General features: G+C 40.4%; 1 pseudogene; it reads right to left on the bottom strand.

Moving 5' to 3' along the window:
• Positions 1 to 13,955: 13,955 nt before the first annotated feature.
• Positions 13,956 to 15,937, bottom strand: LOC101661040 (annotated as a pseudogene).
• Positions 15,938 to 19,934: the final 3,997 nt, after the last annotated feature.

Here is a 19,934-nt window from a genome sequence, read left to right as displayed (position 1 = left end):
CGTGGTGGTGGTGGTGGTAGTGGTGGTGGTGGTGGTGGTGGTGGTGGTAGTGGAGGTGTCTTATTGAAGTAAAAGCCTGCTGAATAAAGGCTTGGAGTTTTGCTGGGAAATCATGAGGGTTTTTTCTTCAGAAAGATGCAATAAAACTCAGCTCACAGATTAATAGATGACATAAGCTACACAGCATAAACTTGAACAGATTGTATGCTTAGAATAAAGACAACAAATGAGAACTTATGACATCAAGAATATTGAAGGTCACATCACATTTATCAATAGGGCAGCAGGACACATTTTCTGCATTTCAAATCACATTTTTAAAATATTTGAAATGACAGTTTTATGTTTTAAAAACTTGTTTTAATCCTTGAGCTCAAATGACTGTTTTATAGTTTCAAACTTCTTGAATTGATTGCATCTGTTTTTGGTGTGCAGAAAAAATTAATAAACTTCTGTTTGCAAAACTCTTTTTAATTTTTCCTCTCATAATTTAATAGTTCTAGTCCATTTAGTCTTTAACTTTAAAATTTTGTAATTGGACTAATATAGTCCAGCATGTAATCACTATCATAGCTCTAGCCTAAAGACTAGAAAGCAAGCATTGTAAGCCACAGTGCTGGAGGATGCGTCCGTGGATCAGAGGGTATGGGGAGTGTGACCTGGCGTGGCTGTGTCCTTGGAGGCATGGTGACATGATTACCGGAATGGAGCACAGCCTTTGAATCTTCATTTGCTAATGGGACTCCAGGTAAGAACAAACAATGCAAAATCTGCTAATGATTGGAACTTGGAATATGGGAAGTATAAATCTAATAAAATTGGAAGTGATCAAAAATGAAATGGAACACATAAAAATCAATATTCTAGGCATTAGTGAGCTGAAATGGACTGATCTTGGCCATTTTGAATAAGATAATCATATTATTTGCTATGCTGGGAATAACACAATTAAGAAGAATGGTATTGCATCCATTGTCAAGAAAGACATTTTGAAATCAATTTTGAAGTGCAATGCTGTCTGTGATGAGATTATATCTATATGCCTTAAAGGAAATCAACTCAATACCACATTTTTAAAAAATGTATGCACCAACCATAAAAAACTAGGAATGAAGAAATTGAAGTCTTCTACCAAGTACTGCAGTCTGAAATTGATCAAGCATGTAATCAAGAAGCATTGATACTTATCAACAATTGGAATGCAGAACTTGTAACCAAAGAGAAAGGAACAGTATTTTGGAAATAAGGACTTGGTGATAGAAACAAAGCAGCATTCAAGACATGAAAAAAAAAAAAAGTGCTGTATTAGGTCAATCTATTGCATGAAACCTTTTTAGAGTATTGAATAGTAAGAGTGTTACTTTGAAGATTAAGGTACAAATTGCCCAAGCCATGGTATTTTCTATTGCATCATATGCATGTGAAAGTTGGACATCGAATAAGGGAAATTGAAGAAGAATTGATGGATTTGAATTTGATGCTGGAGAAGAATTTCTAAGACAGTAAATCCTTGGGTTGGTTTCATATTGCTAATCTTGCAGTTTGCAGTCTAACACATAACCTAGTACTACACTAAAGCTAAAGTTAATAATCTACCATTTTAATACTTTAATTCAAAATAAATTAGAAAGAAAAGTAATTTTTATTTTTCAGTTGGAATCATAATGTCTCAATGGAAACCAATATTATTAGCTTTGATGTATAGTACTTATATTCAGTATGAATTTTCTGACTTGATAGAATACCTATTATGAAAGCAAAATATGGTTTAATATGCCAACAAACCAAAGTCTTTGTGTTTCAATTATAACAGTTGTTGAAAAACGGATCTACATAACTAATGGGTAAGGCATTATTAACGAAGTATTTAAATAATATTTTGTGCTCAATTAAGCATTTTCAGAGAGTATACAATATTTTTGGTAAACTTCCTATCAGATCAAAGGTAAATAAATAAGAAGCATTAACCTTATGGTGGACTTGAATATCAGAAGAGGTGATATAAGGACCCCAACCTACTTTTCCAAAAAACCAAATCAAATGTACTGCCATAAAATCAATGCTGATGCTCAGTGACTCACTGTGGGTTTCAAGACTGTAACTGTTTATGGGAGTAGAAGGCCCAGTCTTGCTCCTGCAGAGTTGCTGGTGGGTTTGAACTGCTGACCATGAGAATTGCAACACAAGTGTAACCACTGCACCAGCAGACTCCTACATTTATGCAGAACTAAGTGAGCTCATCCCTGAAACACAATGACTTCTCAGGAGCTCCAACAGCTCCTTTAGCTCTATATAAAAAAATCTGTTTGAAGCTTCCAACTGCCTATCAATCTTTTTCATATTGCGTCTGAAAAACTGTGCCTACTTCTCTGTTCCTGTCTTCTAATTCTTGCTGAATTTTTCTTAATGGCATTTTCCAATCTGAAACTCAACAGAAAGAAGAAATCTATAAATGGATATCCACTCGTCTCAGTTATGCTCACCATAATAATAGAAACAGATTACTTGTTTGCTCCCTAACACAATATTGAGAAGTAATTTTCAATTTTGTTCATGTTTTCCAATATGTTCCCCGTAACAGTACAACACCATTCTTTTTTTTTGCAAATGCATTTTAAGGGTCATTCCAATATTTCAAAACTTTCCAATGTTGACACTTTGTTATTTTACTTTGTGACATTATAAAATTTTGTGGAACAAATCATGCGTATAATACATGCTTATTTTTGTTCAATTCTGCTTCTTCTCAATTAGAGGTGTGTCAAGTTTAAATGTGCTTGAATCGTGTGATCTGAAGAGACCATGATCATGGACCTCTTTCATAGAAAGATTTAAAGCTTATGAGAGGGGCTGGTTTGTCTAGGTTCCAATATAACAGGCCTGCTTTGTTTTATATAGTAACTAGTGGAGAAAACAAGAAATATTGGCCAGAGACCACAAGCATTATTCACTTGTGTTTCCATTGACCATCTATAACTATTTCAAAAGCTATGAAAAAGTTAGTTGAAACAGAAATACAAGCAACCCACCTGAAAAATTGCATAGCCCTTAAATCTTTCAGAGATATTCTCTGAAATAAAAGTCACATAAAGTGTTCACAATCAGATATTACTTCAGGTTTGAATTCTTTTGAGACTGATAAAAATGACCATTTCTTCACAAAATTATAACTGGCAAACCAGATCATCAGTTAGCTGCCAGAGAAGACAATCAACGTGACAGAATTACGCACGGGAGTTGCTAACAGCCAGGATATTGAACTTCCTAGCTGAAGCCTGTGCAGGTTTGTAGTGACTAAATGCTATTAATATCAGAATCCTGTGTGAGGGTTCTGCATTGCTTGAGTTATTGGTTTCTGAGCAGTTCCTGAGAGAAGAAACATAAAGGTACTACCACACGGATGACCTCTAGGACCTTCTAATGCTAAGCTCAAGCAACCAGGGATACTATTCTTTCCTCCTTGTGCTGATTTGATGTGAATTGGTTTCTAATAGCAATTGCCATTTGTCCAAAATATGGACATAATACGCACCAGTAAACCACGGATATAAAACAGAACTTTTTTCAACACATTCCCAGAACAAAAGATATTGTGAGATAAAAGGAACTCTAGTGTGCTTTGATAAAGCAAAATTCTATATTAAAAGCACTGTTATATTTAGAAAATTGAGTCTTATCATTATTCCATCAATAGATGCTTTCCCTTTTATTGGTGTTCTTTTTCCTTTTTATTTATTTTCCTTTTGTTAACTTCCAAATATAAAAGCAAAAGAAACAGCGCATTAAATAGTATGCATATAATATCTGGACAGCATATTGGGGCCTCTGTGTGGGACAAATAATTTATACACTCAGCTGTCAACCAAATAACTGGAGGTGTAAATACCCCAAGAAAGGTGAGGTGCTTTACTCATAAAAGAGCAATGATTTGGAATCTACTTTCAAAAACCCTAAAGAGCACAGTTCTACTTTGACCCCAGGAGGTGTTATAAAATGTAAAATGACTTCAAAGCAGCATTTTTGCTTTTGTTTTCTAAATCTTAGACTAAGAACTGGTAGTCAAAATGTATCTTTTAACCACTGTTAATTAATAACAAAGCAAATGTTTATTAAGGGTGAAATTTATCTCTATAATTACAATGGGATAAGCAGAAAAATATTCATAAGAAGTTTATTTTATAACAGTTGAGGAAAATAAGAAAATTCTTCTTTGTACTAAAATTTTTAAGTGGTATAATGGCCTATGCTACTAAAATATAAAAGGAAGAGTAAGAAAAAGAAGAAAGAAGAAGAAGAACAAAAATAAGTAGTAGTAGAAGAAGAAGAGGAGGAGAAAGAGTAGGAGGAGGTAAATATGGTAGTTAGGGATTATGTCAACTAGACACCCCTGGTTAGTGGTAGAGTCAAACCTGTCAATCAAGTCCAAGCCTGATGGCTCCTCCATAATGTCATAAGCATTTTGTGTAAGAACAAGAGGAACACAGATAATCGCTCTCTGTGCTACTTTGCCATTCTCCACATTGAGGCCTCACTAAACTCTGCCTGTCTCCAGGAGTGACCCCATGTGGACTGCTGATAGCCCTAAGAACTATCAGGCCTTGGCTATGGTTCCACCAAACTTAGATCCACTTGACTTCACTCATCAGCCTGTGATCTCAGTTTCCTGCTTCACTTTTTTTGCATCATCAGCCTTCAGCTGTCTGTGTCAGAAGAGGACTGGACTGCGATGCCTGCATATGATATAAGAATAGGTCTAGTATTAAGGAAGCAGATGGACATTGGGCCCCTACTCAAGTACTCCCTCAACACAAGAACACTTTGTTCTAATAATCCAAGAAGCTCTGAGAAGCTCACCTTCCTGACACGATCGCTGAAGACAAAGCAGGTGCATAAGCAAACATAGTGAATAAAAGTGATGGTGCCCGGCTATCAAAAGACATAGTGTCTGGATCTTAAAGGCTGAAGGTAAACAAGCGGCCATCTAGCTGAGAAACAACAAAGTTCACATGGAAGAAGCACACCAGCCTGTGTGATCATGAGGTGCTGTAGGGATCAGGTTATCAGGCATCAAAGAACAAAAAATAATTTCATTGTGAATGAGGGGAAGTGCAGAGTGGGGATCCAAAGCCCATCTATAGGCATTTGGACATCCCCTTACCAAAGGGTCACAGGGAAGAGAATAGCCAGTCAGGGTGTAGAGTAGCAATGATGAAACATACAACTTTCCTCTAGTTCTTATATGCTTTCCTGTCTCCCCAATCCCTGCCACTATCATGATCCCAATTCTACTTTGCAAATCTGGCTAGACCAGTGGATGTACACTGATACAGATAAGAACTGGAAACACAGGGTATCCAGGACAGATGATCACTTCAGGACCAGTGGTGAGAGTGGCAATACCGGGAGGGTGGAAGAAAGGTGGAGTGGAAAGGGGGAACTGATTACAAGCATCTACATATAACCTTCTTCCTGGGGGATGAACAACAGAAAAGTGAGTAAAGGGTGACGTCAGACAGTGTAAGATATGACAAAATAATAATTTATAAATTATCAAGGGTTCTTGAGGGAGGGAGGAGGGGAGAGTGAGGGGAAAATGAGGAGCTGATACCAAGGGCTCTAGTAGAATTTAAATGTTTTGAGAATGTTAAGGGAAACAAATGTACAAATATGCTTGACACAATGGATGTATGTGTGGATTGTAATAAGAGTTGTACAAACCCCCATTAAAATGATTGGGGGGAAAAGAGTACTTGTTGATATAAAGCTCCTTCGTACACATATTCGAATATCACTGGATTCATTTCTTTAGAAAACCCAACCTAACACAGAAGAGGAGGGGGAAGGAAGGAAGGAAGCAAAGAAAGAAGAATATATTCCTGTTTTGAACCCTTTTTAGGACACTCGATTAAGTCAGTCAGACAAAGAAATCACTGCCTGAGATTGATCACAAAGCAAAATAGATCAGTTAAACTCTATACTTTGTCTATTAGTGCGAGACAATGGTTTTTGAACCAAACTACACAGAAGGAAGCCCTAGAATTTGGGGAGAAATTATGTTCCCCATCCGGAGAAGAAAATGCAACTGCTGCCCTTTTAGGGACAATGTGAGTCTCAAACCAAGCCCTGCCGATGTAAAGAGACCTTCCTTTCCGTCCCCAGGCCCTGCCCTCCATCATAACCCAGGAGAGTAGCTTTTGTTGCTCTGACAATTCATTAGAACCTCCTTGAGAGACTTCTTTGGTCTTCACACAGACCTCAATTATTTCTACCTGCCTTTGGGGTTTATCCCAATAGTTATATGAAAATGTATCCTTTAAATTATCATTGTGATAAAGGTATAATATTTTAGAAATCAGAAACAAAATCATACAATACTATTATCAAGGCAAAGAGAATAAGTGTTGCATTTGAAATATAGTATTGGATTGCCTGAATAAATAGTTATATCTTGTAGAAAGTACCACCAGAATGCTCTTGGAAGCAAGAACAACAAAATTTTGTCTCATGTACTTTGATCATGTTATCAGGAGCGATCAATCCCCGGGAAGGGTCATCATGCTTAGTAAAGTAGACCAGGGGCAGGTTCAGTAGAACAAGAAAGACCTTCAGTGAGATGGAGTACCACAATGGTTACAACAATTCAAATAGATGGAAAATGTATTGAGACAATTTCTTTGGTAGGTTGAGGTCAAGACAACAATAGATTATTTTAAATATTCCTACTTTGTAATTAATATAATTCCTCATTGGATAAGATTAATTAACCCATTTAAAATATTTAGTTCATGGTGTGTGTAAAAACTAGTTAAAGTGGAGAAAAATTAAGATTGCAATAAAACACTGATAATATTTTATGTACTTAAAATATAGCAAAAATGTTAGCATGCCATAAAACTAAAAATTGAACCTCAAGAAACCAAACACACAGAAGCACAAAAGCATTATATACAGATATCCCATATGTTCATATATTTTATCCTGCTCTCTTATTGTTAGTGCAGTGAGATAAATCTTGAAATTCATATATAAGTTTCTTTGTAGCTAAATAATAGTCTCCACAAATTTGGAATCACATTAAATAAACATATTTAAAAATTACTGAACATAGCCGTTAATCTCTTCCCTTCAATGCCTGATATATAAACTACTATGAAATCCTATTGATTTTGTAACAACTGGAAGCCTAAAGCTGCATAGTATTTTCCAACAGCAATAGAAAAATGAAAGGGCTTAGAAATAATTTAGATAATTTCCTTAAGAATAGTGTATAGGAAGGATAATTATATAAATGAAGGATTTAAATTAATAATTACTCATTGAAATGTATGTTTTAAGCAGAGATATCAAAATTACTAATACAGTGAAATTGTTTCTTATTAATCAAACATTGAACAATTCCATAATTAGCTTTCATAAATAGGTTTTATTAATTTAAGCAAATTAATAAAATTAATAATCATCCTATTTATTTTATAACAATTATATGTTGTGCCCAAAGTAGCAAGAGATAACATATCTTTATTCATGCTTTATTTTATTAATATTCATGTTATTTTCTAAATGTAATTATCATAATTTTATCATTCTTCTTTTCACATGTCCAACAAGTTCATTCTGAACCCAAATTTTCCCACAGGTGTCAACTCAATTCAAATTCATAGCAACATACAAGGCAAAGTAGAATTGTTCCACAAGGTTTCTTAGACTGTAAATTTTTGTGGAAGCAAATGGCCTTACGATATTCTCCCATGAGGTGCCTAGTGAGTTGGAACTATAAGTTGGATCGCTGATCTGGGCCAGGACACACTCCTTTTGCAATAGTTATTCATTCTCCAATTGTTCACCCTTGTTTTCATTATCTTCCTTTTGTTGATTTCCAGTCTTATGGCACAGTGGTGAGAGCCCTGAGCCCACCACTCCGAAGTCAAACACTGGGGGCTTGCAACAGAGCTTCAAGGGGAGCAGAGCAATGAAGTCCCCAGGGAACACCAAAAATAGACTGTGGGGTCAAGGCGTGGTGCTCCATCGGACTCGACTGGAGATCACACATAGGGGACAAAAAATAGACCTTGAACTATTTACAGAGTTTTTGTTTGTTTGTTTGTTTGTTTGTTTTATTGTTGTCATTGCCTTTTTGTTGTTGCTGTTGTTGTAGCTATTGTTTTATTTTGTACTGTTGCTTTATTGCGCTTCATTTTGTGTTGGTGCATATCAGTGTCATTTCATGTCTATCTGGAAGGGATAGGCGGGATGGACAAGCCAGAAGAGAAAACAACAGGATGACAGTTCTGGGAGAACATGGGGAGGCAAGGGAAAGGATTTGGGTGTTAACAAACTCAGGGAAAGGGACCAAAAAAACGACCAAAAATCAATGACAAGGCGGGTGTGGAGGTCTGGCAGGGCTGGATCAAGGACAATGTAGTCTAGAGAAACTACTGAAACCCAAATGAAGGCTGAATATGATTAGTGAGACAAGAGGAAAGTAAAAGGAAATAGAGGTGAGGAACTAGGAGTCAAAGGGTATTTATAGAGCTCTAAATACAGGCATATATATATGTAAATATACTTATATACGACAAGGTGGAAATAGATCTATATACGTATATTTATAGGTTTATTATTAAGGAAACAGATGGACAGTGGGCCCCTACTCAAGTACTCCCTCAACACAAGAATACTGTTCTAATAATTTGGCAGACTGAGATGCTCAGCTTCATGACACGAACAATCGAGACAAGAGCATTTTGTTCTATTAAACTGTTATTCCGTGATGCTCACCTTCCCAAGACGATCACTGAAGACAAGGCGGGTGCATAAGCAAATGTGGTGAAAATAGCTGACGGTGCCCAGCTAACAAAAGATATAGTATCTGGGGTCTTAAAGGCTTGAAGATAACCAAGCAGCCATCTGGATGAGAAGCAACAAAGCCAACATGGAAGAGGCACACCAGCCTGTGTGATCAGGAAGTGCTAATAGGATCAGGTCCCAGGGGAATGAGGGGGAGTGTGGAATGGAGACTCAAATCCATCTGTAGGCAACTGGATAGCACCTTAAAGAAGGGTTGCAGAACAGAGAACAGACAGTCAGGGTGCGGCATGGCACCGATGAAACATACAACTTTCCTCTAGCTCTTTAATGCTTCCTCCCCATCCCCATCCCCCACTATCATAATCCAATTCTACTTCACAAATCTGGCTAGACCAGAGGATGTACACTAGTACAGATAAAAGCTTCAAACACAGGGAATTCAGGACAGATAAACCCCTCAGGACCAATAATGAGAGTAGCAATACCAGGAGGGTAAGAAGAGGTGGGGGAGAAAGGGGGAACCGATCATAATGATCTACATTTAAACCCCTCCTAGGGTGATGGACAACAGAAAAGTGGGTGGAGGGAGACATTGGACAGTATAAAACATGGAAAATAATAATAATTTATAAATCATTAAGGGTTCAAGAGGATGGGAGGGTGGGAGAGGGAGGGCGAAAATGAGGAGCTGATACCAAGGGCTCAAGTAGAAAGTAAATGTTTTGAGAATGATGATGTCAACAGATGTACAAATGTGCTTGACACAATGTATGTATGTATGTATGGATTGTGATAAGAATTGTACAAACCCCCAATAAAATGATTTTTTTTAAAAAGAAAAGAAAGTAGAAAATATTGAAAACTCAAAAAATCTAAAATAGGTCAGAGCAAATGATAGGCTGTTAAATTTTAAACTTACTGCATGATAGGGTGTTAAATTTTAAACTTACTGCATCTGCAACAATCCATTTTCCAATACACTTTGCGTGATAGCAAAGTTATTCACATCTGTGGCCTATGGTGGGAGGGAATTCACTAGAGGCTTAATCCACATATATCTCCCCTTGACTTTCTTTCTCTAAACTGATACAATGTTAAAACTGGTGAAAAGGTAGATCAAATGACAGCACATTTTAACGTCAGTACATCAGTCTACATAGACTTTACAATGCTCTCTATCTGGTAAAAAGGCTACTCACCGTGCTCCAGTAAGGACAGAGGGGATGCACCAGAGACTTAATCTATGTGTGGAGACTGCAAATGGATTTCAGGTTTCCACTGTCATCCATAGTCATCTACAAACCGCTGTTCACATAAGCTGTGATACCATATCTGTCTTTAGATTTTTTTCTTTCTTTTAATTGACTTTGTATCTAATAGGTTGGTATGTTTCTTCAATGTGAACTTAGTTGAAACCTGACTTAGATGGCTGCTTGATGGAAGATAAGCCTTTAATACTTCACACACTATATACTTCCTGATAGCCAGGCACCAGCTCTTTTCTTTGCCACATTTTGCTATGGCACCATATCTTCAGTGATCACTTCAAGAAGTTGAACTTCATGCAGCGCCAAGTAATAAGAACAAATTGTTCTTAGATTAGGGCTATAATTAAGCTGTTAGCTAGCTCCGGAATTCATTCATCTATCCATGGCTTATATATGTCTCCGATTCATGTTAGAGGCACCATTGTCATCTTATGTTATAGAACATTATTAATTATCCCCATGAAACATAAGGAGAGTCTACTGATAGTTCAGTGTAGCCAATGGTGTAAAATTTAAAACACCACTGGTGTAGAATTCAAAACACCATTGAGAACAGGACATTATACAAGTATAAGCCGACTACAAACCCCATTACATAAATTGCTGACTTATACAGATTGACTGGACAATTCACATAAACCATGGGGGCTGGTGAGAGGGTAAAGCTTTTAATAATATTCATTCACAAAGGCAGAACCATGCCTCCCAGATTAATAAATCAAAAAAGGCATTAAAATAGTAAGTATATGGTAGGCACAGGCTACCATTCGTGGAGCAACAAGAGATCTAATCCCAAATCCAAAGACTGCCAGTTCAATACTCTGAATAGAGCAGTGACCTGCTTCTCCTTCCAGGAGAGGCCTTCATAAGTCTAAGACTACGGGTGAGTTTTAGTTAAATCCCAGCTCACTCAGTGGGTTTTCCATCTTGAGTCTTTCTCATGTGGTCTCTAAAGGATGTTGTGTACCTTGAAAAAAATAGTCTAAAGTCCCAGTAGTCAATAGCACATGGCCTAGTTCCCAAGGATAGACAGAAATTAGCTCAAAAGTCGTCAATTAGGAATGTAGTACCAAGTATAGTCTCCACTTGGTTTCAATATAAGTATTGTTAAGCATTTTATGTCGATCAGAAATTGCATCTCCCTGTTTTCCAACCAGCAGAGATGTAATCTTATCCAAGACATAGATGCACCCTCCCCACACCCTGAGTTGAATTTCCAGTAAGATTCACTTATCACTCTAGAATGAGTGTCTGTTGATTTGAGGTTACTGTAGCACAATTTTGTATGGCAGCAATTGAAACATATTCTCCTTCTCCCTCTCACATTGAAAAACTGATCCCAGCTGAGGTGAGGTCTCCTCTGTTAGACTAGTTTTTAAGATGTACACGTTGAGGGGGTGATGTATCTTTCACGGTCACTAAGCAGGCTCTGTACTTCCTTGCTTGGGAGAACAGATTAGAGGATTACATAGCCTGAGAGGAGAAGCCTGCCTTCCTCCTGGTGTTTAACCTTATAGTAGTGGATTTAAACAGTATTTGTCCTTTTGAGATTGACTCAACTCACTCAGCATAATGGTTGTCATGTCCCTCTATGTCATGAGGTGTTTCATGGTTTTATCACTGTGTTTTAGGGATGCATAGTATTCCATGCATATATTACCAGGGTTGCTTTATCCATTCTTCTCCTGATGGGATTGTGGGCTGTTTTCAGGTTCTTGATATTGTGAACTGTGCTGCAATGAATATAGGACAGCATATGTCTGTTTGTGTTATGTTGCTTTTATCTTTAGGGTATATGCCCAACATGGTGGTCATATATTGTTGACTCATGGTATTTCTATTGCCAGTATTGGTGGAATGCTTTCCATATTTACAAGCCTCCCAACAGTCCATCAGAGTTCCAGTTTCTCTGCACGTGCTCCAGCATTTGTTGTTCTCACTGTCCCTCTGTTTTCCTTTTAATTGAGCTATCCCATAATTGTTTGGATTGGCATGTCCTCATGCATTTGTTAGCCATTTAATTGTCATCCTTTGTGAATTGTCTACTCATGACCTTGGCCCAACTTTAATAAGATTATTTGGTGTTTATTTTGTTGAAGTGATGCATAATTCTATAGATTTTAGCCATTAGTCCCTTGTCCTGTATGTCATTGCTAATTTTTTACCCCTCTGCTTGTGCTTTCATTTCACTCTTTTGATGAATTCTTTTGATGTGCATAACTATTTTACTTTTAATAAATCTCAGTTTGCTGTTTCCCACTCTGTGTGCTTCCTTTATCATACTTGGTACTCTGAGTATGCCATGTAATAGGGCACATAATTCTGTCAAAATTTTGTCTTTCTGATGCTGATAGTTCTGGGGTTATATTTAGGTCTCTCATCTATCGTGAGTTCTTTTGGTGCATGGGGTGAGGTATCAGTCCAGGTTCTTTCTCCTGTTGATGGAGGAACAATTTTTCCTGCTCTATTTGTTACCTTCCTCCCGTGACTCCAGGCTTAGTCAAAGCCTGTGCAGAACACAGACACTGAATTTTGTGTTCCCCCTGTTTGCCTCTCTCTGACCTGATATAGCCCTCTCTGCAGGATTTTCTAATAACTCAGTTTACTTTGATTTTGCTATCTCTTTGACTGATCATAAATGGTATTTTCTATCAAAGATTTGCCATCTTTTTGTGATTGTACATAACCTGAACTCATAGTTGAAATAAGAAAAAATAATTGACTCATTCATACAATTTTCTTTCTCAATGCTAATTCCCCTTAACATGTATCTAGTTTTTTCCTATTCTAAAATGATTTATAAATGGTTTTCACTATTTTTTGTGATATTATCTTTTTTTAGTTTTATTGGCATATAATCCACATATCATACAAGTCCCTCCCCCTCCCACATACATTGTTTTATCTCTCAACACCCTCCCCCTCCCTATCACCCGCCTCCCACCCTTACCTCCCCTATAAACTTTTGCCTCAGTTATTATTATAAGGTAGATGAGAGGCACCAGAGACCAAATCAGTTGAATTTGAGCAAACAGGCTTTATTGGGGAGAAAAACCCAGTCTGGGCAAAGTCCCATGGTCCATAGTGTCTGGGCTGAGGAAGTTGCACTCCAGGTTACAGGAGTGATGTTTATATTGCTGGGGAACATGTGACTGGGCTGTCTTGAGTCCATATAAAGTGAAGTAGTCAGGGGTTGGCAGATACAGGTATGTCAGGGTTTCTGGAATGTAAGGTGTCTTCCTGGTTCCGGGTGTATTGGTGCCGGGTGCATAGCGGTGGGTCGAGAACAAAGCGGGCACTGAGCCAAATGGGTCTTGAGCAAAACGGGCCGTGAGTAAAAGAAATTAAAAAAAAACTTGCAAAGCTGTTTTACATTAGCCAGCTCTGGTCAGCTCCGCAGGTGTGTGTGGGAGATTCAAGGTCACTCGCTGCTAGGAGGCGGCCTGATCCGGCTAGACAATTATCTTATGCATGTATTCCTTCTGTGCTTCACAAACCGAAAAACCCAGCAGAAACAATAAAATGCAGAAACAAAGTAAAGTGGCAAGGATAAAATAATAGTACTAATATAAAAATACAAATCATGAGTAAGAAAGAAAAGACCATCATCAGTATTTTAAAAGCCAGGGAAGAAATTTTGGTCATGGAACATGCAAGAAATCCTTGAATGTAGAACAATTTCAGGTCAAGAGGGAGGTCAACTTGATATTATTCTCTTTTAGAAGTTTAGGGAAACTAGGTGGTTGGTACAGTGTATTAAGAATTGGACTGCTAACCAAAAGTGTTTTTTTTTTTATTAAATCATTTTTGAGGGGGCTCGTACAGCTCATCACATTCCACACTTAACATCCATTGTATCAAGCACTCCTAGACATTTGATCACTCCCTCCGATAACTCTTGGTCTTTATCTTTAACTTGGGAGTTGGACAGTGGCTGAGTAGCTCCCTCGGGCTGGACATGACCTTCACATCTGTCCTCTCAGCCTCTTCAAGCTCCCTCTTGATCCTCTTCTCCAGCCCTGGGGTCTGGCTGCAGTCAAACTTGATCATCTACTTCCACACACTGGGTGACTGTCTTTGACTGGACCGTCTTGTGTATCAAGGAAAAGTACTTCTTGTGGGCACAGAACACCTTCTTGAAAAGTCTCTTCTCCATGGGGGTCCAGATGTCCGAGCCTGTGTAGCAGTAATCGGCCATCGAATGTGTCTGTGGCTTCTGGGGTCCCCTGAGCAGGAGTGTCTTCAGGGCCATCTGGATGTTTCCTTGGGCATCATGCAGGCAGTGCATTGCCAATTCCAGGTTGGTGGCGCCTCCTGGCATCACGCTGGAGCAAGCCACGTTGCAGAGCTCTGTCACGTGGTCCTGCGTTTCCGGATTGGGCATCACATCTTCCCACAGCTTTCAGACCAGAGGGGCTACGTGGTCATCGGTGCTGGCCAGAGATCTCTCCTGGAGCTCCAGGATCTCAGCCTGAAACTGACTTTCTATGTTGATGAGTTGTTCAATGCTGATCCCGGTGTTGTCCTTCACCATAGAGATGCAAAAAGAGCCATCCACAGGATCACAGTACTGTAAAGCCTGCTGGGTCCGGCCCTGTGCGGTGTAGGGACACCGGGTGTTGAAGTACAGCCCCGAGCCCTCCCGGATGGGCTGAGCATGTGGGGAGGCGTGTAGGGCGACCACTGAAATAGGCCCTTCAGGAGCTGATCCATCAGGAAAACCGGGGACCGTAGGCAGCTCCGGTGGCGCCCACCAAGGTCTGGCTCCCTAAATTCGGAGGGTTGAGCAGGGATGAACAGTGCCTTGGGAGGGGGCCGCTTCTTCCGCTTCCTGTGCCGACTGCTCACCTTGCCCTCCTCTCAGTCCTTCTCGTGGCCCTTGGCAACACTGGCCTGGCCGGCAGCCGGGTTCCTGGGGCCACAGGGGGAGACCTGGGGATCATCAGGGTGGCTGCTGCCTCACAGTCTATGGGCTTCTTGGCTCCTGGAGGACTCTGGGAATCCACATCAGGTCTCAGCATCTGTCTTGGTGGCTTGTAGAACTCGGAGCCAGACATTTGCTGCTCCTGTTTCCCACGAGGTGACGGCCACTGATCGCTGTGGAAACACATGTGTCTACCCAGGCCCTTCTCAGTGTAGAACATCTGGCTGCAGTTCTTGCAGACGTAGTGCTCCTGAGCTGGGTCCTGTCGGCAGGACCCCCATTTTGCTGGTTTCAGCCACCCGCAGTGTTCTCTTCCTTCACGGGATGAGGGAGCCTGTAGATATTCCCGCCCTGGATCCTGTTGAATATGGTCAGCTTGGACTTGCTGTCCTGTGGCAGGTTGGCAGGAGGCTGGCCGACGAGAAGGAGGCCATGGCGACCTGGCCGGGCACGGCTGAGCAGCACAGGTACATCTTCACCTTCTCCTTCCGGAAGCCGGAGAAGCGCTGGGCCCTGGGATGGCCCAAGAAGCGCCTGTAGCCTGCACCCCGGGGGCAGGCCGGGCGCTTGTCATCTTTCGAGGGCCCTGCCGTGGTGGTGGTGGCAGAGGTGCTGTTCTCAGCCTGAGCTGGCTTCCCAGGCAGCTGGGGGCCGGCCGTCTCATCGCCCCCTTTCTGGCTCTGCCACATGCTTGTAGGGGAGAATATGTCCCCCAAGGCCAAGGCCCTTTTTGTGGATCGCAGCTGCTTGGCCAGAGATGAACCATCTGGTTTCACAGAGGGTCCAGGGCCACGGGCGAAAGGGACAGTGGTGTGCTGCTTCCTTTCGGCCGTCCCTTGGCTTCCCACAGGGTGCTGCCGCTGCCACCAGGGGAGGTCTCTCCGGCAAAGGCGGCCGTGGTCTTCCTCCTGCGGGCCGGAGATCCCCTGGACTCCATGTCCATGGCAGGGGCCAGTGGTGAGGGAAAAAGGAGCTAAAAAATCAATTTAAAAACAGATATGACAGAAATTACTTATTATCTTTGGAAATTAAAATTACAGAAGACAAAAATCAAAAGAATATCTTGGAGACAGCTGAGAAAAAGCAACAAATACTGTGTTTTGGAAACAGTGATTCAAATCCACTATATTCTCAAAAAACAACTGTAGAAGCCAGATTAGAGTAGACCAATATCAATAAAATGCAGTGAGGAAAAATAAACCGTCAACCCAGGTTTTAAAATGTAGTTTACGTGCGATTCCAGAATAAAAGTAAAGTTCATTTTCAGAAAAACGAGCGAAAATAAGAATATGCTGCTTATATACCTACAGTGATGGTAAGTGTTTCTTCCAATGTACACCTTTAAGAAGAGATGGTGGAGTCCAAGCCATCAGTCAAGTCGGTGCCTAATGATGTCTCCTTGGGAATGTGGCCTATTTATGAGAGAGCCTACGGAAACTACTATCTCTTTCTTGCATCTCTTCTTCCTGTTTCTAGGGCTGGCTGCCCATGTGCCCTGCCTATCCAGGGAGCTGCCAGCACTCTGCCATGTTCCTACCAACCTTGGAGCCATGTGAATTTCACCCAGTGGCCAGTGCTCTCCCACCTTCCTGAGTGTACTTTCTGCTTCATAGTTTTGTGACTGTATGAGTCTGGATGGGTCTCCAGCCAGCATGCCACCAAATGACATGAGGTGGATAACCTGGGATGCTTCCTTGATATAAATTGCTTTTGTGTTAGAAAGTTCTTTTTCATAAATATATGACTGTCACTGGTTTTGTTTCTCTACAAAACCCAGCTATCACTATTGGCTACTAAGAATGTGGCTCTCAAAAACAAAGGGAAAAAAACCCCTCACTGCCATTGAATCAGTCCCAACTCATAGCGACCCTATAATAGAGGTTAGAATGGCCCTTGTGGGTTCCTGAGACTTCATGAGAGTAGAAAGCCTGATCTTTCTTCTTCAGTGACTGATGGTTTTGAACTTCAGGCTTGCTGCAGCCACTCACCGGCCACAACTTGATTTGGAATTGCCTGGGCTGCTTCCCTGAGATAAATTTATTTTGTGATGTGAAGTTCTTATTTGGATGTCACTGGTTTTGTTTCTCTGGAAAACTCAGTTTAGCACAATCTGGCACCTAGAATGAGGCTGAGAGAAACAGAAGACCTGCCTGACCTCCTTGCCTTCTGGCGATTGGGGGAGTTGAATTTCCCTTTATTCTGATTAGCCAGTGCAGGTCAAATACTGCTTTCCCATGGGCTGCTCATTTGGTAAGTGGAACTGAATCCTTTGTAATGGTTCCAAATTTGGTGAGAGAAAGAAAGAATGGAAAATGGGAAGTAAAACTTTTTTATTTGTCCATGGTTTCAACTGTAGCAGAAGAGAGAACACCTGATTTTGGAGTTCTCTGTTGCAACATCCAACTTGCTTAAACAGGATGCTTGATCAAAGGCTAGTCTGCTGGATTCACCCTGCCAGTACCCCAGGGCCACGTGCATATTAACAGGCACTCTGTGATCCTAGAGATAGCTGTGACACTAGAGGACCATCGCAGGAGGAGTAGAGAAGTGGCAGCAGCTGATCCAAGAGCAGGCTATGAGACAGAGTCACACTTTCTAGTTCACAAAGCAAGTCAAGTTCCTGACTGTGGGTACTAGATTGACTTGTGGTATAGGCACTTCATTAAGGGAGCTGGGTTTGCTGACCAACATCCCTGGAGTCAAATGCCTGTGGGCTGAAGTTTTGGGCAGTTACATGCCCTTAATGCATTGAGTGCAGCTGTTTAAAAGTTTGGTAATGTTACATGAAAAGGACAGAGAAAGCAGGCCGTGTGCTTAAAATCCCAAAGACCGGCAAGAGATGGGCTTTCAGGCAGTGCTGGGTAGAGATCTTGTCTAATATCTGAAACATTCGTAACTTGTTAACTTCCCCAATGTACCGGACAATAATGAGTATTGTTATTAACTAAGAAAAAGGGATGAGATCAGTGACAAAAAGCTTCCACTTCTATTGACCATTATTTTATGTTATGAAGTACAGCAAACACATAATTGCAAGGTAAAATTATAATAGAATTATACTGGTACTTCCTAATATCAAAGATGTATTTAAAATAAATGGAAGAAGTATTCATTTTAAAATTGTCTAAAAACTAATTCTAAACTTTGCCATTGTGTCAATTTTCTGAGAAGTATTCTGTCATTTTTCTCTTGACCCTTTATCTGTAACAACTTGAATAGGTTTGACTCAATGGTATCTTAAAGCTAGCTAAAGACATTATTCACAAAATTGGAATTTTACAGGTTCTTTATGCCCTCTAATAGTGTTAGAACATAGTGATTACATGTTGGACTGTGACTGCAAGGTCAGACTTTGAAACTACCAGCACCTCTTCAGGAGAAGTCAGCCTTTCTACTCATGTAAACAACTACAGTCTCAGAAACTCACAGTGGGGTTTCTACCCCACCCCACAGGGTCACTGAGTCATTGTCGATTTGATGGTAGTGTATTATAGTTAGTTAACTAGTTATGGTGTCATAGTGGCTATATGATACACTGATAAACACAAGGTAAGTAGTTCAAAACCACCAGCCACTCCATAGGAGAAAGATGAGTATTTCTACTGCTATACAGATTTAGTATTGAAACCCACACACCCAATCCACCCCTGTTCTGTATGGTTGCTCTGTGAGTCAGAATCAACTTGATGGCACTGAGTGTGGTCTGGTTTGATTATCTATGGTTGTGTCCTCCAAACTGTGGGATTCATAAAAAAAAAGGCTGTGATATATATGTAATTTTAAAATGAAAATTTAAATTGATTATGAATCAAAGGCCCTATGGTATTAGAGCAATTCAGAGCTGGGAAGGATCCCAGCCATGTCTGTCATGTGGCACTGGATGAGAGCCAGTGTTAGTCTTCTATGCTGCATAATAATTCCCATAATTAGTTGATTTTAAAAATGTTAAATTGCTTGTTCTTTTAATTTTTTGTAGGTCAGAATTGCAGGCACAGGTTAACCGGATGCTCTGCTCAGCATTTTGGTTGGGCTGTGTTTCATCTGGAACATTCCTAAGCCCATATGCTGTGGTAGATTTCCATCCCTCAAGACACCTCACCTGACTCAGAGAACTTAAAACCTTGGCTCGCGGAGATTACCTGCCTTTTTCTGCCATGTGGTCTTCTCCACACCAAGGCAGTTTGTTTATATAGGCCAATAGAAGACGTGGTGTTTCTTGTCTCTTCATTCTAAGTTCTTTTTCAAGGCTTAACTAAGTAGGCCATCCTCATGCTGGTTTAACCTTTTTAAAGTAAAATTACCACCAATTTGGATCACTTGTTGTTCCCTTGTCCCTGGGTTTGTGAAAACCACTTCCTTCCCCCCACCTCCCCCTCTCCCATGTCCCCCCAGAACTGTCGGTCCAGTTGTTTTCTCCTCCAGATTGTTCATCCAGCCTATCCTACCTAGACAGACCTGCGGAGATAACAACATGCACAAAAACAAGACAGAGCAAAACCAAAGAACAATATACAACAAAACAACAACAACAGCAGCAAACCACGGACAAAAAAAAAAACAAGACAAAACACAACAAGAAAGAAAAGTTTGTAGTTAGTTCAAGGATCATTTGTTGGCCCCTAGGAGTGCTCTCCGGTTCAGTCTGCTAGGGCACCACACCCTGGCCCCAAAGCCCACCTTCAGCATTTCCTGGGGACCTTGCTGTTCCATTCCCTTGCTGTTCTGCTGCACTCCCCCAGTGCTTTGTCTCGGTGTGGTGGGGTCAGATCAGGCACAATTCCCACAGTGTGTGGGAGGACTGGTAGGGCATGATCAGGGTAATGTAGCAAAGAGGAATTGCGGAAACCCAAATGAAGACTGAGCATGATAGTGGGACAGGAGGAAAGTCAATGAAAATAGAGGAAAAAGCTGGGAGGCAAAGGGTATTTATAGAG

Source organism: Echinops telfairi, unplaced genomic scaffold, assembly GCF_000313985.2.
Source record: "Echinops telfairi isolate 266 unplaced genomic scaffold, ASM31398v2 ScPeMD7_7467;HRSCAF=8505_1, whole genome shotgun sequence".
NCBI classification, from domain to species: domain Eukaryota; kingdom Metazoa; phylum Chordata; class Mammalia; order Afrosoricida; family Tenrecidae; genus Echinops; species Echinops telfairi.
Note: the sequence above shows the minus strand (reverse complement) of the source record. Positions and strands in the feature narration are given on the sequence as shown.